Source organism: Nuphar pumila, chromosome 4 (genome assembly GCF_984573655.1).
Source record: "Nuphar pumila chromosome 4, dmNupPumi1.hap1.1, whole genome shotgun sequence".
In the NCBI taxonomy this organism is placed as follows: domain Eukaryota; kingdom Viridiplantae; phylum Streptophyta; class Magnoliopsida; order Nymphaeales; family Nymphaeaceae; genus Nuphar; species Nuphar pumila.
Window position 1 is genome coordinate 105,561,313 of NC_143252.1, and position 8,217 is coordinate 105,569,529.

Consider the following 8,217-nt stretch of genomic DNA (forward strand, 5'->3'; position numbering starts at 1 on the left):
GGAGATAAACAAACCAAAGAAAAAAGAAAAGAAAGAGACATATGTCGTAATCACCGTATGGTTCTATTATTCCATCCTTCATTGACCCCTCTTGGCGCCCCGAATCTGCAACTCTAATGGCTACCGCAAGAAAAAATTCCCAACTCAAAGAAAACAAAAGCAAAGAAAATAATGAACACCATCAAACGATAACTCCCACCCCGGCTTTACAACGCCGGAGAAGAGACAGTTGGCTGGCAGAGTTGATCAGCACGGCCAACTCTCTTACTTCGGGCTTGGTTTTCTCAGGATCTCATCGAAAAAAAGAACAAAAGAAAGCAACTCACAAGAGAGATCAACAATAAAAAGAAGAAAAACCATCATTGGTCTTCATTAGAAACAACACCCAAAAAGATTTTGGAGACTCCCCACAATGAGAAAAAAGGAAAAGCAGAATCGAATCAAAGCAAGGGGTTCTGCGAGCCGTCGAAGTGCAGCAGCAAGCTGCTGCATTTAGGGCACTCGTCTGTGATCTTGGGGAGCATGAAGTACATGAGGCAGCGCTTGCATCCCGCGACGACGAGCACGTCTCCTTGGTGGATCGCCTTCTCCTCCAAGTAGTGCCCCGTCGACGAGCAGGAGGACGAGCAGTCGCTCTCCCCCTCATATTCTCCATCGTCGTCGTCTTCGTCTTCTTCTTCTTGATCATCATCATCGTCGCTGCCTTGATTATGAACATCTTTCAGACTCCTGGGATCGCCGTTGGCCTTCCTCCCATTCCGCCAATCTATGTAGTATACCTCTCCCGTCTACCCACCAAAAAACCAACACCAAGAAAAAAGAAACCGAAGAAAACTAAAACACCAACCAGAGGAAACAAACATCTCCAGCCATGGAAAAAACTCAACCAACAAGAGAAAAGCGCTTCGAATCGAAGGAAACTCGAACACCAACATAAGAAAAACGTTTCGAATAGAAGAAAACTCCAGCACCAACATGAGAAAAACGCTTCGAATCGAAGGAAACTCGAACAGCAACATGAGAAAAACCTTTCGAATCGAAGAAAACTCGAGCACTAACATGAGAAAACCTTTCGAATCGAAGGAAACTCGAACACCAACACGAGAAAAACGTCTCTCTCTCTCTCTAGAAGGGAAAGCGTACCTTGAGGTCGAGGCATTGCTCCCATTGGTAGGGGAGAGAGAGATTGGAATTGAGCTCCAAGGTGGCGGGGGAGTGGTGCCCCGGCGATGAACCTGTGGCGCTTCCGGCGTCGTTGATGGAGAAGGCTCGGAAGGAGCTTTCTAATGAATACGTTTCCATCCTTTTGGAGCAAAAGGAGAGAGAGAGAGAGAGAGAGAGAGAGAGAGAGAGAGAGAGAGAGAGAGAGAGAGAGAGAGAGAGTAATGATAAGTTTTGATTAATGAAAAGGTAGTTCAAAATCAGACTACCCTCGAGTTTCCTAAAAAGCCTTCCTTTTGGGGTGAGGAGGAGGCGCTTCTTTTGCGGTTCCTGTTGCTCTTTTTAAGACCCTGTCCCCAGGGGCGACCTGCCTAGATTTTCTGGCTGTCGGGGAAGTTTTCCGGTGAGTCCCCTCTTCCCTTTTTTTTCTTTCCTTTGCTTGCAAACCGGTTTGCCACCAGGAAAATAAAAAAATAAATGTCAGCTCTTCTACTTTTGACATTTTTGAACAATCAATCATTGTAATAGGACAGCTAATGCCATGCACCAAAGAAGAGTTTTCTTAATAGAATGTGATTAATGAACTCATGTTTGGGATCTCTTGCGAGACTGAGATCTACATTTTAGTTTTGTTTTAGAAGATGACCCACATTAGAGATTAATAGATTTGAGCCGTTGGAATCTAGAGAATGGGTGGTATACACTAAAATAATTGGACTTTCTTGATAAAACTAATGGTACCAATAAGGAAAAGAAGACAAGGGAAGGAAGGTAGGTATTTGAATATTTGATTGTTCTTTACTAAATCCTAAGTACTCAACACGGCTAGTGTGGAAAGGAGACAAAAGGGCCTTGACAGTCAATTAAAGGAATCATTTAAATCAGAAGCAATTGGCACCAACTTTAGATTTTCAATCTTACCATGATTAGATTCCAATGATGTCAACACGCCATAAAAATGAGAAAAACGTACAGTGAATGGAAAGGTAAAATGAATACGCTATAAAAGTAAGTTTTGGTGTCAAGCAAGTTCATAAATTCTATGTTTGCAACAGTAACAAAGAACTCAATAAGTTATGAACATTACTGTAAAACTCAATAAGTTATGAACATTACTGAGAGACATAATCTATGATGTTGGAGCCTAGATTGGGTCTAATCTGGCGACTCAAATTATTATTGTAAAACTCATAATTTTTAAGAATTATTAATAAATAAAGAATTCATTTTTTTATCTCCAATTAGAAATATATTTTTAACTTTTGAATTTTATTTATTGATATATTACAGGTTCATTTGTCCATTTTTTGCCAATCAAGACATAATTTGTATTTCTAAAACTATTTTGAACTATAAATTATTATATATATTATATTTAAATATATATTTTATAGAATTTATAAATTATTAGAGTGTATTTGTGGGTTATGTAGCTTTTGGTAATGGTTTATAAGGTAATTTGTTATTTTTGATTAATCTTGGTATAATTGTTATTTTTAAAGTTTTTGGCATTTACGATCGCACATGAAGGGTTCGTTGTATTGCTTGGGTAGCGGTCTTTGTGAACTTCAAAACTCCTCGATCTTTTAGATTTTGATTCATTGTTCTTTACATTATTAAGGTAAGATACCTTAACTGAACTTGTAGAGAGCATGTTTAGGCACTAATTGAGTAAACATGATGTTATTGCGTTAAATATTTAAATGAATTATAAATACAAGTTATGCAGTTATGCACACACACACTGTATTTTAGTTGTTGATATCTAGGTTTGTTATGTATGCATAAGTTGCCCTATATGTTTAACTGATTTGAGTGTAGGATATACCAAAAAAGTGATACTTATGATAAATACACTATAAGAATTCTGTGGATTAGCGACGGAAGCTATCCGACGTTAATCCATCACAAATCTGTCACTAATCTGTTTAGCGATGGATTGACGATGACTTAGCGATGGATAGCGTTTGTCATAATTTTCTGGTCGCTAATTAGTGACCAAACTGATCTGTTGCTACTTTCATCGCTAATTCATGATGGATTAGTGAATGTTATGATCCGTCATTAAATAAAGATTGATTTTGTTTTGTGACAGATATATATTCATCGATAATTCATCGCTAAAATTTAACGATGGATACATTTCTGTTGCTAAATTTCATAGCGAATTTATCAATGGATTCACCATGAATTATATTCCGTCGCAAAACATCAGTTGATTCAGTTTTTGAGATAGATAAATATTCATCCCTAATTCATCGTTAAATGTGCGACGAATATTATTCGTCGCTAATCCATCACAAAATTAAAAAAAAATTTATTTGAAATATAAATATCAAGAAAAAATTTCTCGTTATACAATTTATATAACCTGTGTATAAAAAATAAAGTACACATAAAAAAGGCATATACAAAGCAGGTGAAACAAATTTAGCATAAGTTATAAGTGAAATAAATTTAACAACCCACTATAATCCTCACCAAGTTTTAATTAGTTACAAGTGAATATATATAAAGAGTTTTGTTTGAAACAACAAGTACGTGAAACAAATTCAACACATGAATCTAATCATCGCCAAGATTTGAAGCATCATCCTCTTCATTGTCATGATCTGCCCATTCATCCAAGCCTCCATCAGCTCCTCTATGATGATCATCTCCAGCATCCTAAAATAGAACCAAAATGTTAGTATTGATAAACAAAATATAATAAATAAATTATATGCAATGCACCTAATCTAAGACAATTAAAGTAACATGGCTGAATGACACATAGACTAGCAATAAAATAAAGGACATTAACAGAATTCATATATGTGTTCTAAGGCTGACAAAAAAAAATTCATAGTGATTCAATCATGCAGATATGTGTTCTAAGGTTGTCAAAAAAATGTCATAGTGATTCAAGCATGCATATATGGTTGATAAGGCTATCAAATAATTGTGTTATGTATCATAATCATGCATATATGTGTTATAATGCAGTAAAAAAAACTTTCATAGTGATGAAATCATGCTTATATATGTTCTAAGATTGTCAAAAAACTTTCATAGTGATTTAATTATGCACATATATGTTATAAGGCAGTAAAAAAACTTTTATAGTGATGAAATCATGCTTATATGTGTTCTAAAATTGTTAAAAAACTTTCATAGTGATTCAATCATGCACATATGTGTTATAAGACGGTAAAAAAACTTTTATAGTGATGAAATCATGCTTATATGTGTTCTAAGATTATCAAAAAACTTTCATAGTGATTTAATTATGCATATATGTGTTATAAGGCAGTCAAAAAACTTTTATAGTGATGAAATCATGCTTATATGTGTTCTAAGGTTGTTAAAAAACTTTCATAGTGATTCAATCATGCATATATGTGTTATAAGACAGTAAAAAAAACTTTTATAGTGATGAAATCATGCTTATATGTGTTCTAAGATTGTCAAACAACTTTCATAGTAATTCAATCATGCATATATGTGTTATAAGGCAATCCCAAAACTTTCATAGTGATGAAATCATGCTTATATGTGTTCTAAGATTGTGAAAAAACTTTCATAGTAAATCAATCATGAATATATGTGTTATAAGGCAGTAAAAAAACTTTCAAAGTGATGAAATCATGCTTACATGTGTTCTAAGGTTGTTAAAAAACTTTCATAGTGATTCAATCATGCACATATGTGTTATAAGGCAGTAAAAAAACTTTCATAGTGATGAAATCATGCTTATATGTGTTCTAAGGTTGTCAAAAAACCTTTATAGTGATTCAATCATGCATATATAAGTTATAAGGCAGTCAAATTTTTTTTATAGTGATGAAATTATGCTTATATGTGTTCTAAGGTTGTCAAAAAACTTTCATAGTAATTGAATCATGCATATATGTATTATAAGGCAGTCAAAAAACTTTCATAGTGATGAAATCATGCTTATATGTATTCTAAGGTTGTCAAAAAACTTTCATAGTAATTCAATCTTGCATATATTTGTTATAATACAGTAAAAAACTTTCATAGTGATAAAATCATGCTTATATGTGTTCTAAGGTTGTCAATTTTTTTTTCTAGTGATTCAATCATGCATATATGTGTTATAAGCCAACCAAAAAAACTTCATAATAATGAAATCATGCTTATATGTACTTTCATAGTGATTTAATCATGCATATATGTGTTATAAGGCAACCAAAAAACTTTCATAGTGATTCAATCAACCTTATATATGTTCTAAGGTTGTCAAAAAACTTTCATAGTGATTCAATCATGCATATATGTGTTATAAGGCAATCAAAAAACTTTCATAGTGATGAAATCATGCTTATATGTGTTCTAAGGTTGTCAAAAAACTTTTATAGTAATTCAATCATGCATATATGTGTTATAAGGCAGTAAAAAAACTTTCATAGTGATGAAATCATGCTTATATGTGTTCTAAGGTTGTCAAAAAACTTTCATAGTAATTCAATCATGCATATATGTGTTATAAGGCAGTAAAAAAACTTTCATAGTGATGAAATCATGCTTATATGTGTTCTAAGGTTGTCAAAAAACTTTCATAGTAATTTAATCATGCATATATTTGTTATAAGGCAGTAAAAAAACTTTCATAGTGATGAAATCATGCTTATATATGTTTTAAGGTTGTCAAAAAACTTTCATAGTGATTCAATCATGCATATATGTGTTATAAGGCAGTAAAAAAAGCTTCATAGTGATGAAATCTTGCATACATGTGTTCTAATGCTAGCAATAAAAATTCATAGTGATTCAATCATGCATATATGTGTTTTACGGCAGTCAAATTTTTTTATTGTGATTCAATCATGCATACATGTGTTCTAATGCTAGCAATAAAAATTTATAGTGATTCAATCATTCATACCTGACGGGCATCAAAGCTCATGTTGAATGCAGACGAAGTTCTCCTGTCCCCAAAAAAGTTGCACAACTCATTATGGACAAGGTTGGGAATGACTTCATATAAAAAGTCACGCATTGCGTCCTGAAGAAGCTGGCAGACACTATCCCAAGAAACAACAAGGTCAATCAGACAGTGGAAGTTGATGCTAGCGAGAGAACTTTGAGAGTCGTGACTGCAGGAGGCAACAACTAATGTGGTGTTCTTGTTACTCCCAAACTCGAACACACGACCCTTTTTGGGTTCACCGGTTGCAATCACCCATGTTGCAGGATCAAAAGGCGGATGCTGAGTGGAGTCATCGCCATATCGCTCTACCATCTGTTGCTCATATGACTCCTACAAAGTAATGATTATAGTATAAATTAATAATTAAGAATTATAATGGTTATGATAATATAATTCATGGTAACTTGTATATTACAATGTTTATTAATACAATAAATACATACCATTGTCACTCTCGCCTTCTCTAATACGAACTCTCCTGTGCTAGTACGTTTATGCGTTTCAACAAACATATCTTTGTAAGGTCCAATGCCTCCTTTTTTGGCTTCCTGCAAGGTTAAATGATAAAAAAATCAATTAAAAAGTATGCAGAAATACTTGTAAATTTGACTATATATATTAATGAATTACCATTTTCTTCTTGTGGCTCCCAAAAGTCCTAGAACCACTTGTGTGTAGATGGGCATCAGACATCTTCGCTCGGTTTGTGCAACCTTTGCTGAACGGTTTTGAAATTCATGACTCGCCCACTTATCGCACATTGCATCCAAATATTCTGTCATAATAGTAGAAGGGTCATGACCCTTCCACTATAGTGGACCATCTATCCCATCAGCTGCTTTTATTGTTGTAGTCTTCATATTATGCAGCATATCAGTAAATCGACTGACAGCCACCTTCTGCCACACTAGCTTCGCGTCCTGCTCCTCATTCACAGTCGCGAAAAGATTCGACGCCTACAAATAATTTTAGAAAGTTAATGCATATGACTATAACAAAAAATTAAATATAAAATATATTAGCTATGATAAACGATTGTATACCATGAATGAGGACCATAATATTTTCAACACCTCCTTCGGGTACTCTTTTCATTGAGCGACTGGTCCTGGTAGATGCAGAAGTAGTGACTTCCTAATTTCTCTTATTACTTATGGCTTGAACCTCGCACTGCACATGAATTGATACACATTAACAATCGACTATCGATATATACTATTTATAAGATGAGTATTGGATAAGTGACAATGCAATACTTACGATCGACTATCGATATACACTATTTGAACGAGTCATCGTGTGTCAGACTGAGAAGACTCTGCATTCGACGTTGTCTCGTGATGTGTATGAGTAGCTGGTGTAAGTGGATCATGTGCATGCAAAACATCATTTACAAAACAATGAATTAGAAATTCACATAATGCACATATAAACTAATCAACTGTATATTTATTTAAATGATATAGCTATTGAAGCATTACGTGAAGACGAAGGCTGAGACTCGCTATCACTGAGCTGAGATCCTATAAAGACGATTAACAAGTAATAATTTTTTTATCAACATATAAGCAAAAACACAATGAATTCTTATATCTAAATATAACACAAAGACATCTACCTAATGATGTCCCACAACCTCCACTTGGTCCTCGACCACTGAGTGCTCGACCACTGTGACCTCCATGAACCATATTCTAACAAATAAATATATTATTTGGACCAGTTACATAACTCTTGATCTTAGCATGAACATGACATATGCATGAAATATAAAGATTTAATGGTCCTACATAAATCAGTTTTATAACTATGCATGGACTGTGCATGTACATGCTAAGTATGCATGGAATGTAATATGATATGCAATTCCATGAACATGAATACATAATCAAATTGAAAATAATTTTATGCAAACATGCATACAGTCACATCAAACATTACAATACATTCAAATCATTCATATCACAACAATGTCAAACATGTACCTGCAACAAGCATACTTCAATATCTCGCTAACTACAACCATGATTGGCATGATCTCCAAAATACAAATATAAAAGCATATGAGAAAGTGATGTGGTATGTATTATAAGATGTATTTCACTAGCTCGAGTATGCTTCTT

General features: G+C 34.0%; 1 pseudogene; it reads right to left on the minus strand.

Annotated features, from left to right (window-relative positions):
- Window positions 1-343: 343 nt before the first annotated feature.
- LOC149840420 (protein CURLY FLAG LEAF 1 pseudogene) lies at window positions 344-1,302 on the minus strand (annotated as a pseudogene).
- Between the last annotated feature and the right edge of the window lie 6,915 nt (window positions 1,303-8,217).